Source organism: Vulpes vulpes, chromosome 13 (genome assembly GCF_048418805.1).
Source record: "Vulpes vulpes isolate BD-2025 chromosome 13, VulVul3, whole genome shotgun sequence".
Classification (NCBI taxonomy): Eukaryota; Metazoa; Chordata; class Mammalia; order Carnivora; family Canidae; genus Vulpes; species Vulpes vulpes.
Genome location: NC_132792.1, coordinates 106,072,640 through 106,085,175, shown reverse-complemented (window position 1 = coordinate 106,085,175; position 12,536 = coordinate 106,072,640). Strand labels below are relative to the sequence as shown.

General features: G+C 45.7%; 1 long non-coding RNA gene and 1 pseudogene across 3 annotated transcripts in view; both read left to right on the top strand.

Annotated features, from left to right (window-relative positions):
- Positions 1–12,536, top strand: part of LOC112918824 (uncharacterized) — a 170,029-nt gene that overhangs the window by 108,463 nt on the left and 49,030 nt on the right. For 2 of the 3 annotated variants that reach the window (XR_011996223.1, XR_011996224.1), the window contains exons 2-3: positions 9,471–9,695; positions 11,874–11,987. This is a non-coding gene — a long non-coding RNA (uncharacterized lncRNA). The remainder of the gene's footprint in view (positions 1–9,470; positions 9,696–11,873; positions 11,988–12,536) is intronic. The other variant, XR_003234764.2, reaches the window with a different exon arrangement.
- LOC140595076 (small ribosomal subunit protein eS24 pseudogene) lies at positions 5,633–7,789 on the top strand (annotated as a pseudogene).

Here is a 12,536-nt window from a genome sequence, read left to right as displayed (position 1 = left end):
ACATCTTCAGAAAAAGCATTGTGGCTACTGTCTAAAGAGTAAGCCATGGGGAGCAGAGTATACAGGGGGCAGCTGGAGATGATAAGAGATGTCTGGATAAGAGATGATGGTGGCTGTTTGGACAGAGAGGATGTATTGGAGATGGCAAGAAATAGCTGGATATAAGTAACCATTGGAGAGACAGCTGACCAGGTGTGGTGATACATTTTATGTGGACAGAGGAAACCCATGACTTCTGGCTGGAAGGATGGTGTTGTAATTCACAGAGATGAGGAAAACAGAACAGACTTTGAGAGAAAAATTATGAGTTCAGAGTTGGATGTATTGTGTTTGTAAAGTTGATTGGCAATGTGGAGTGGAGATATGAAGGAGGTGTTCCTAGAGGAGGAGGAGGAGTCCAGAGGTGGAGTTTGAACTGGCAGCTCTCACAGCATAAGGGGGATTAAAATCTAGAGAGGTTAGAGGGCACAGAGAGACGAAGTGGCCCTGGGGTAGCTGGCACAGGAGACCAAGCAGGAGGGAGAGTGGTCAAGGAGGCAGGGCACTGACCTGGCCCTAAGTGCCTTCTCCAGTGTCTCTCCCTCTGGTTGGCAAGACTCTCTGCACTTCAGCCAACCTAGGGGACCCCTGAGGCTGGAACAAACCATTTCTACTAGAGCCTCTGCACGTGTGCTCTGTTCCTCTTGCCCATGATGCTCTCCTTAATCTCCTAGGCTTTTCTCAATTCTGGCCATCCTTTAAAACTCAGCTCACCCTGCCTTGATGTCACCCTAGGGAAAGCATCTCACTTCCCACCTCTGCTTGGCTCTGTGTTGCAAACCAGAGCTAGCCTGCCTCTCACTTGCACATTTTCCAGGCAGGCACTGCACATTCATCCATGGTGCTCCCCAAACCACACAGAATGCTAATCAAGCCCTTCAAGTGCTTTGCTAAAGTGCTCTGCCCCTCTCTGTACTTGAGGTGAAGGGGAACTGCCCCCCCTCCGCACCCCAACTCTTAGGCCTTTTATGTTCTAGATGAGGGTATGGATGAGAGTCCCAGGACCTTTGGGCAAGTCCTGCATCATAGGCTTGCACTCTACACTAGAACATGGCAGGGATATGGTGCCTCTGCCCTTTTAAAGCGCTCACTTACCATGCTTTATTTCAAGGGGCAAAGGATTGGGAAGTGGTGGTAGCCCTCATGTGAGCCGTGGAGCAGAGGCAGGATTTAGAAAGGGAGGGAAAAGGAAAGGAGAGCAATAGTGGAGGATAGGAGGTCATGGGGTCGAAAACTGGCAATTGGCATCTGGGGCCATTTCACTGATTCTCTTTTGACAAAAAGAATGCTTTGCCTCAGTCATGTCACAATGGGCAAGCATTCCCTTTTTTAACCAGCTAAGATGTACAAAGGTATCTTTCATGCACCTTCTTTTGGAGCCTCTCATTCTAATCACAGTGACTGAACCTCAGGGTAGGGCAGGTCCCTGAGAGCCAGGGAGGAGAGTTGTCAAGGGCTGGGCAGGTAGCAGGGAGCCAGTGTGGGTCCTAGAGGAGAGGAGGGGCATCACAAGAGCCCCCTGAGATGAAGACCTGAGAAGGGGCTGGAGGTTGAGAAATCAGGGAGATGCTCCTCCTGCCATCCAGGTGGGAGGCCAGAACCTTGAGATGTCCTTAGGATCAGAGCACCGCTGGGCCTAAGGCCGCAGATATCTCCTAGGAGAGGTGGGTCCAAGGCCAAAGGAGAGGAGTAGGTAGAGATCTCTGCAGGGAGTTTTCTCAGGGTTCAGAGAGGGAGCCTGCAGGGAACCAGACAGACCCCCTTAGCAGTCTCATCCAGCTGCTTTTGTTTGCTACTTTGGGCTACATCAAGAGAAATCCTATAGGCCTTTGGGACTGGCCAAGCCACCCCTGGAATGCTGAGAGCCATGGTCCTAGGAGGAGGCCACCTGGGGCTGTCTACCCTGGGGCTGAAAAGACCAAAAAAGGCTCATAGTTACTCAGGGCTGGGCCCGTTGCTCTCAGTGGTATGCTGGTACACGGTTAGCAACTGCCTCTTTGAAAAAAAGGGGTACTGGGTTGTAAATGTTCCCACTGGGGCCAATTTTAAGCCACCAGCATAACCTTATTGAACTATTATATAGTCCTTCTATCATGGATGTGAATGAGCTTGGGGGCAGAGGGAGGAATAAAATAATAATGAAGTAATGAGTTTGGAGTATATTTTACCTTTATTTTTAAATATATTTTGTTTACTTATAAGTTGACATCATTTAATTCTTAATAATGATTGTTGAGAAACTGGCAGTTGAGAAACTGGCTTGCAAATTTCCTAAACACGTAATCATCAGCTCTTGAGAGGCGGTATGAGCCAGACCAGCACTCCCCTGGCTGATGCCCAGGGAGGTCTGGCTCTCAGCGTGCGGAGGCCTTCCTGGCAGGGCTCTCCTGCAGGAGGCTGCAGCTTGCCAAGGTCGGAGGTGGGAGCCACGGCTGGCTGAATTCTAGGAAGAGCTCAGACCTGGGACAGCTGGGCCCACCGACAAGATGAGCACCTTTTCTGTAACGCAGGTCCAGGAGCTGTCTGATTTTTAACCAAAAAGAACAAAAAAACACATTTAAAACTTGTGTTTTTGCAAGTGTCATTTGAGCTGGAACGGCTACGATAAGACAATGTATCAGTGTTAAAATTAAAGTGAAAATTAAGTACACGCCACCCTATTAGTCAGCACTTTAAGGCTGTATTATTGTGAAGTTCAGAAAAAGAGTTAAAGAATCTATTTAAATGCAAATGTGCCATAAAACCGACTAACAGCAATGCATCTCCAAAATGCTCTCAGCCCTTCTTTCAACAGACTCTGCTCATAATAGCCTTGGTTTTTTTTTTCAGCGTGGGGAATAATATCTCTGAGCAATCCTGTGTTGGTTGAGTGCAGCTGTGTGATTCCCTGGGGTGGAGGAGGTATGGAGGTGGGGACCTAGGCTCCAACGGGGGTGAAGGGGGGTGGGGAGCGAATCAGCTCTTGGGCCCCTGTGCCCTCCAGGGACTGGCCAGGCAGTGCAGCCCAGCCTGGCCTCCCTCAGGCAGGGCTTAGGCTAAGAAGGTTCTTCTGCCTGGAGTTGTCCTCCCTGGCCCTGCTGCTTACCGTGCTCCAGAGCAGCGGACGCTGACTGTGCTCTCAGACCAGGGCACAGTGTGGGGCCCTGACTCCGGGACTGAATGAGGCCTCATCAAAAGGGGGCAAGCATAGCACCTGACTCAGAGGAAGTGAACTGCACATGTTGACCACTATGCCTTCTACCCCATGTAGGAGGGACACAGGAAGGTGACAGACCCTCACTGAGCCCCTGCACTGTGCTCACTGCCAACATCATCCTCCCTGTGGCCCTGTGGAAGAGGCCTTATTGCCTTGACTTGACAGAGGCTGGGAAGCAATGGGCGGTCGTTGACGCTCAGCTCGTGCTGGAAGACTGGCCTCAGCCCCTGCCCCGCATGTGGAGGCATCAGGCAGTTAGGGCGGAGGTTGGTGATGAGCCTGGCCTCATGCTGGGTGAAGGGTATGCTTCTCAGAGGCAGCAGGGCCTCCATCCCCATCAAGGCCTGGGTCCACTCTGGAGACCGCCAGGAAACCCAATGCGTATCCAAAGGCCCATGAGTACCCTTGGCCCTATCCCCTCAATGAAGAGGAGACTGTGCACTTGAAAGCCGAATTCACAACACAGCGTAAGAGCTTATTCAAGGTAGACTCTGTCAGGGAGCCGGCAAAGCCCACAGCTCAGGTGGCACAGCTCACCTCATCTCTGTCACTGAACTTGGGCACCTCAAGGTAGAACCACGGTCCTGACACTAGGACAGGGCCCAGCCCTTGTGTGCAAGCAATGAAATGTGTTGAGTGTTTGGAAACTGCTTTACAGGTATGTAATATACACGGGGGCAGAATGTTTAGATATTATAATTTTAATATAAAATTAGCATTTATGTAGCTTTTTTTTTTTTTTTTACTTTGGTTTATTTGGAGTCAGTCACAATTTGGTTTGAAGGATCCTCTGCTAAGGTAGGTTCTCTCCATATCTTTCCCTCACACTCAAAGGACCCCCTCCCCACAGGACTCATCTTGGGAAGATGGAATGCAGAGCTGTGAAAACCTGCACTTCTGTTCTTTTTCTGTTTGGGGACACCATGGGGGCGGGCACAGTTTGGGTCTGGGATTGCTTTCTGCCTAGGAGAAGATGCTAGAGCCAGGGCCAATGAGGGGGCTGAAAGTGGTGTTCAGGGCTTAGAGTAAATTGGTTCAGGCACGGCAGCCTTGCCTGTAGTTCAGTCCTTGGAAATCCAGCCAGGCAGAGATGGCCTGCGGAGGATTGACTGCAGAGGAGGAGAACCTCCACCTGTGGTAGCAGGAGGGGAATAGCACCTAACAAGGAAGCATGAGACAAGCTGTCATCTATGGAGAGCCCACTACATACCAGACATATGCACTATTCTATGTGATTTTCCCTCCAACTATCTGTTTGCAGACAATGTAATCTTGAATACACAAAATCTTTTTTTTAAGATTTTATTTATTTATTTATGAGAGACACAGATAGAGAGAGGCAGAGACGTAAGCAGAGGGAGAAGCAGACTCCCTGTGGATAGCCTGATGTGGGACTCGATCCCAGGACCCCGGGATCATGCCCTGAGCCAAAGGCAGATGCTCAGCCACTGAGCCACCCAGGGGCCCCTGAATAGACAAAATCTTCAGGAATGCACTAAAAACTAAAACTGATTAATGAAGTCAGCTACAGAATACAAGATCAATACATCAAAAAAATATAAACTGTACATACAAGATACAAAACAAAAATTGTTCTTGTATATACTTGCAGTGAATAATTCAAAAGTGAAATTAAGAAAATAATTACATTTATAATAGCATTGAAAAAATTAAAAAGGAATAAATTTAACTTCTGAAGTACAGGCCTCTGTACTTCACTGAAAAGTGAAAGACAATATTGAAAGAAATTAAAGAAAACCTAAATAAATGAAGAAGTCTTAATATTTTTTTAAAGATTTTATTTACTTATTTATTTGAGAGAGAGAGCACAAGATGGGAGAGGGAGAGGGAGAGAGAATCTGAAGCAGACTCCCAGCTGAGCACAGAGCCGGATGCAGGGCTCAATCTCATGACCATGAGATCATGACCTGAGCCCAAATCAAATCAGACACTTAATTTACTGAGCCACCCAGGCATCCCAAAGACTTAATATAAGATGGCAATTCTCCCTAACTAACCTACAGATTCAGCATAATCTCTATATAATCCCAAGTGCCTTTTTGGTTGAAATTGATAAACTGATCTTGAAATTCATATGAAAATGCAAAGAAGGGCAGCCCAGGTGGCTCAGCGGGTTAGCACTGCCTTCCACCCAGGGCCTGATCCTGGAGATTGGATCGAGTCCCACATCAGTCTCCCTGCATGGAGCCTGCTTTGCCCTCTGCCTGTGTCTCTGTCTCTGTCTCTCTGTCTCTCTCTCTCTGCCTCTCATGAATAAACAAATAAAATCTTTAAGAAAAGAAAAGAAAATGCAAGGAACCCTCAATAGCCAAAACAGAGAAGAACAAAGTGGGGGACTTGCACATGTCAAATTGACTACAAGGTGGGGTACCGGCTCTGCCTTTGGCTCAGGTCATGATCCCAGGGTCCTAGGATCCTGCCCTGCCTCAGGCTCCCTGCTCAGCAAGAAAGCTGCTTCTCTCTCTCCCACTCCCCCTGCTTATGCACTCTCTCTTTTTCTGTCAAATAAAATTTTAAAATCTTAAAAAAAAAAATTGACTACAAGGCTACAGTATCAAGAAAACGTGGTATTCATATAAGAACAGACATACAAACCAATGAAATGGAATTGAAAGTCCAAAAATAAACTCTGATTCGTATTTATAGATTTTCAACAAGGATGTGAAGACAATTTAGTGGGGAAAGAATAGTCTTTCTAGCAACTGAATATTCATCTACAAAAGGTCCCTACCTCAAACTGTACATATGTCAAAATTAACTTGAATGGATCCTAGACCAAAATGTTAAAGCCCAAACAATAAAACTCTTAGAAATCTCTCTTCCTGCCTGGCTGCTTGAAGCTTGGCCATCATTATCAATGACACAGTAACTATCCAGACAAGGAAGTTCTTGACCAACAGACTACTTCAGCAGAAGCCGATGGTCATTAATGTTCTTCACCCCAAAAAGGTAACAGTACCTAAGACAGATTCTGGGGGAAAACTAGTCAAAATGTACAAGACCACACCAGATGTCATCTTTGTATTTGGATTCAGGATCCATTTTGGGGGTGGCAAGACAACTGGCTTTGGCATGATTTATTATTCCTTGGATGATGTAAAGAAAAATGAACCCAAAGATAGACTTGCAAGACATGGCCTGTATGAAAAGAAAAAGACCTCAAGAAAACAGTGAAAGGAATGCAAGAACAGAATGAAGAAAGTCAGGAGGACTGAAAATGCTAGTGTTGGTGCTGGAAATGGGACAACAAAAAGAATAAAGATTCTGCAGTGACTCTATCTGTGGTGACTACAGATTTTTCATGAGACGGTTAAAAAGCTAAGAACTTTTGGGGCACCACTGGTGGCTCAGTCAGTTAAGCAGCCAATTCTTGGTTTCATCTCAGGTCATGATCTCAGGGTCTTGAGATCAAGCCCTATGTCAGGCTTAGTGTTCAGCAGAGTCTGCTTGTCACTCTCCCTCTCCCTCTACTCCCCCCTCCCTCTCCCCATGTTTGTGCTCTCTTTTTCTCTAAAATAAATAAATAAAATCTTAACAAACAAACAAACAAACAAAAACTAAGAACTTTTATGTGGAGAAAAAACCTCTTAGAAAAAATATAAATACTTATGACCTTGGATTAGAACAAGCATTCTTAGATATGACACCCAAAGCACAAGCAACAAAAGAAAAAAAGATAAACCATCAAAATTAAAAAGTTTTGTAAAGCTACCACCAAGAAAGTAAAAAGATAACTTACAGGAGAGAAAATATCTACAAATCATATATCGGATAAGCGACTTATACCTAGAATATATAAGGAACACTTAGAATCAATAATAAAAAGACAACCTAATTTTAAAATAGTCAAAGGATCTGAAATAGACACTTCTCCAAAGAAGATTACAGATGGCCAATAAACAGATGAAAAGAGGCTTTAACATCATTAGTCATCAAGGAACTGCACATTTAAATCACAATGAGGTGCTGCTTCACATTCACTAGGATGACTAGAATTTTTTAAAAGACAGAAAATAATAAGTGTTGTAAGGAACCGCTCATATACTGTTGGTGGGAACCTAAATGGTACAGACTTTGGAAAAGTCTGGAAGTTCCTCAAAAAGATAAACATACAGTTACCATACGACTGGGAAATTTCACTCCTAATAAACCCAAGAGAAATGAAAATCTATGTCCACATAAAAACTTATGTACAAATGTTTGTAGATATATTGTTCATAACCGCCAAAAAGTGGAAATAACCCAAACATCTATCATTTAAGCAATCAAATGTGGTATATCCAGACAATGGAATATTATTTGGAAAAAAAAACAGAAGGACTCACACATGCTGCAACATGAATGAACCTTGAATATACTGTGATAAGAGAAAGAAAACAGTTACAAAGACTACATGTTGTATGATTCCATTCATATGAAACGTCCGGAGTAGGCAATTCTATAGAGAGAGAAAGTAAATTAATGGTGCCCTAGGGCTAGAGGTGTGTGTATGTGGGGGGCAGTTGGGAGTGATTGCTAATGGGACAGGGTTTCTTTTTTGGGTGATGAGAATGTTTTATTTATTTATTTAAATATATTTTATTCATTTATTCATAAGAGACACAGAGAGGGAGGCAGAGACATAGGCAGAGGGAGAAGGAGGCTCCCTGTGGGGAACCTGATATGGTCCCCCCAGGACCCCAGGATCATAACCTGAGCCAAAGGCAGATGCTCAACCAGTGAGCCACCCAGGTGCCTCAATGTGAATTTTTAAAAAATGAGTTATCTGTTTTATGATGGGTGAGTTTTGGAGTTTGTGGGTTTTGACAATTTGATCCATTTCATGTAGTTTGCCAAATTCATTTCCACAGAGATGTCATTATTGTTTTAATGTTTATGAGATCTGTGGTTACATTTCCTTTTTCATTCCTGATCTGGTAATTTCTGTCTTCTTTCTTTTTCTGTTTGTTAGTCTGACTAGAGAAAATCAATTTTATTGCTCTTTCAAAGAACCACTTTTTGGGTTCATTGACTTTCTGTTTTTCTGTTTCCAATTTTATTAATAATTGTTCTTTGTTATTTCCTTTCACCTAGTTACTTTGGGTTTATTTTGCCCCCTACCAGTCCACCCCCCACCCAAGATTCTTATGCGGAAGCTCAGATAGTTGCTTTGAGACATTTCTTGTTTTGTAATACAAACATTTAATGTAGTTAACTCCACTCCCACTTTAGCTACATCCCACAAACTGTGATATTTTATGTATTAATTTTCTTAGGGCTTAATATTTTCTAATTTCCTTTGAGACTTCCTTTGAAAAAGTGTGTCATTTCTTTCCTAATGTTTGGAGAATTTTCAGTTATCCTCCTGTTATTGATTTATAGTTTAATTCCACTATAGTCAGAAAGCGTATTTTATATGATTTAAATCCTTTTAAATTTGTTAAAGGTTTGATTTATGACTCACAGTATGGTCTATCTCAGTAAACGTTCCATGTGTACTTGAAAAGAATGTGTAGTCTGCTGTTGTTGTGTGGAGTGTTCTATAAATATCATTAATTCAAATTAGTTGGTGGTGGTGTTCAGTTCTATCTTTGCTAATTTTCTGTCTTTTATTTCTAGATATGACATAGAGGGGATTGGCAGTTTCCAAGTATACTAGTGGATATATCTACTCCTTTTCTGCTCTGACAATTTTTGCTTCTTATATTTTGAAGCTCTATTCTAGGGTATTATACATTTAGAATTGTTATGCCTTCTTAGTGAATTGATTCTTCTATTAGCATGTAATGTCTCTCTTTAACATCATTTTCTTTGCTCTGAAGTTTACTTTGATATTCATACGGTCACTCTTACTTTGCTTCAGTTGGGGCTTCCATATTTTTTTCCCATAGTATAGTTTTTTTCATACTTTTTCTTCTACCCTACCTGTGTTATCATATTTGAAGAGTTTCTTTAGACAGTATGTACTTGAGTCATTTTTAAAAAAACCTCTGCTTTTAACCTAACTGGTATGTTCAAGTCATTTACATTTAATGTAATTATTGATATATTTGGATCTAGACCTCCCATTTTATATTTATTTTTTTCCTCTAGTTCTCATTTTTGTTTCTCCTTTCCTACCTTTGTTTGGGTTAAACTTTGTTTCTAGTATTCCATTTTAAGTTGTCTAATATATTTTTGACATTATCTTATAATGTCATAAAGATATCTTACAATATCTTACAATTTTTTTCAGTGTTGGGGAAGCCGGTTCTTGAACATCTGCTCTCCTGTGTCTCCTACTGTGTGGACCAAAACTACAAACCCTGACTACTCTTTTATCAGGGTCATTTCTCAGCATTGGGCATGGAGGGGCCAAAAGCAGTGAAGACTGCAGGTTGGAACATGGTGGCCACCAAAGGGAGAAGAAGCCCCAGGGCTGGGGCACCAGAAACTAGAAGGAAGAAGTACCCATGTTCAGGTATAAACCCTGAAGAAAGGGGGAAAAGAAGCTGACCTTGTTTGTTTCCCTTTGCTTCCACTCTTCTCCTGGGCTAGCCTCCACCTCTCCCTGAGCTCCCAGCCAGGGGACAGCCTGGCCTCCTGGTTTCAAGGACTCGTGTCACTGCAGTCCCTGACTTGTGAGCATGTTAGACTCTTTGATCCATGTTCTCCCGGAGAAAAAAGTCTTCTAAATTCAACTGATGGGTTTTGGGGAAGGAAAGGTCAGGAAGGAAAGCCTCAGTGGTCTTGGGAGTGGAGCCCTGTGGGCTATTCACTGCACTGCTGGCCTCTCCCTGCGGGGAGGGGGTAGTAAGGATGCAGGTGTTGGGTGTCTGCACTTTCCCTCCCATGAGTGTCAGAGGGAGTTCTCCATCTGGCAGTACTGCACGTACACAAAGGCTCATGGTTGGTGCAGACTGCCCCCTCCCCTTCCCCCGTTCCTTCCTAAGCCATCCCTGGTGGTCCAGGAGAAACAAGACGCGATTCCCGCAATAGAAAGAGAAATCGGCTTTCATCAAAGATTTAATGGCTGCCGATCCCTTAGGGGCATTTCCTAGTGTAACAGTGCCACCCGCTGGACAAGCCGCCGCATACACTGGCTTGGGTTTGGGTTTTTGTTTTTTAATTTGGGGAAGTTCTTAGCAAGCTCTTGACCCATGGATGCCTTGGAACTCTTTGGTCTGACGTCCCGCATTTTGGGGGTAGATCCTCTCAGACTCAGTGACTAGCAAGGTGAAAAGAGCTCAATGGGCCTCTCTGTTCCATGGGAATGGCATATTCTGGAGCCAACTGGCCTGGCTTTATCAAATGTCTGTTTTCCATAAACTGGCAGCAATGCCTTTTCGGGAAACAACACCCCCTAAAGCAAAGCCACTGATTTACCAGGGTCTTCGGATTCAGGAAGGTTCCCCTAATCCCCTGGGCCTGCTTCCCTGGTGGCTTAACTCAATTGGTGACGTCCATCACACCACTGCAGCTACTCCATGTCATCTCTGTAAAACAGAGGGACCGTGATTGACTGCTCAGGGCTGAATTCACGACAGCCCTGTTCTCCTCCCCCCGCCCCCCCCCCCCACTCCTCCGCTCCCCTTGAGCCTTGCTACTGTGTTTGCTGACTCTGAGCTATTGCCAGTGGCCTGGTCATGGGGCCTGCTGTGTAGGAGACTCTAGGCTGGCAGATTACAGGTGCCCCTCTGGGTGGGGACAGCCAGCTGAGGAAACAAGTCGCTGCTGCTGGTGGGACAGTGGTGTCACTGATGCCGATGGACTCAGTAAGGATTCTCTGGTGGGACCAGCTAGAGTCAAATCGCTGATCAGGCCTCCATGGCCCTGGGCCACCTGCAGGTTTCCCAGGTTTCCCAGGTTCCCCAGGAGCCCAAGCTGGGGAGATGGGGTGGGGTGGGGGTGCTGCAGAACAAAGAGGGGAGCTCAGTGCTGGTGCTGGGTGCTTCAAACGCCACTCTCCTGCCCCAGTGCATGGCCAGCGTGTACCTGTCAGGGTCCCCAGTGGCTCCATGCAGCCATCCAGGGGTGTAGTTGCCTTCAGTGGTTCACACAGGGTGGTGTGTGCCTTTTCTGTCTTGCCTGGAACTGGAACTGTGGGAAGGATTTGAACAGGTGCAGGCAGAAGGAAAGGGCAGTCACCGGGGGCCTCGGCACCCCCACAAAGGCACAGAGCTGGGCACACAGGGTCAGCAATGAAGACAAGAGTAGCCATCTGGCAGGGTCCTGAGCTGGAGAGAAGCTTGACAGATGGGGGGCCCACATGAGGGGTGTGAGCTCTACTAGGCCATGGTCATGGGGCTCACTGAGGGGATCCAAGCCGAGAGAGAGACAGAGAGACAGAGAGACAGAGAGAGAGAGAAGAGAGCTGTGACCAAACTATGCTTCAGGGCCCTGTTCTTGCTGTTTCTTCCACCTGGGATTTTTTTTTTAAGATTTTATTTTATTTATTCATGAGAGACACACACAGAGAGAGAAGAGAGGCAGAGGGAGAAGCAGGCTCCATGTAGGGAGCCCAATGTGGGACTCGATCCCGGGTCTGCAGGATCACACCCTGGACCAAAGGTGGCACTCAAACCGCTGAGCCACTGGGGCTGCCCTGGGATGTTCTTACTTCTGCTCTTCACCCAGCCAGCTCTTTCTCATCCTTCAGGTCCCAGCTTCAATCTCACTTCTTCCAGGAAGCCGGCCTGACTGCTCACTACCCGCCCAGCTCAGACAGTGGCCTCCACAGAATTTTGTATTTTTCCTTCCTGGTCCTTACAATGTAAGTGTTAACTTAATCATTTGCAGCTGTTGAATTCATACCAGTTTCCCCTGCTGGACCATGAGAAGATGAGGGCAGCATCCATGGACGTCTTGCTCATTGCTAAAGTCAGTCGGTTAGCAAACTTGTAGGGAGAACTTGCTCTGTGGCCACCATCACGTTGGGCTCCGCCATTCCTAAGGATGAGATGTGGACCTTGCCCACTGTTTCTTGCCTGTTGTCTGCACAAATGCTGGAGCCCAGTGTCACCTGCCTGCCTGCCAGAAGGTGGGTCTGGCCCGGGGCAGGGGGTGGTGGTGATGTGCAAAGCAGAGAGAAGGGACAAGTGGTAGAAAGACTAGCCCAGGATCTGCTGCAGTAGCCCGAGGAGGCCACTACCAGGCTGTAGTTGGACTCAAAGGCTAGTGGGAGGAAGGAGGCCCAGAGCCAAGGCTCTTTGTCATTATTTCCAACACTTGTGCCAGGTAAGGCCAGAGCCCAGAGAGCCTGTAGACTAGCTCTGAGGCCACTGACCTAAGGGAGGGTTAGGGCCAGCCTGTCTGCTTGGAA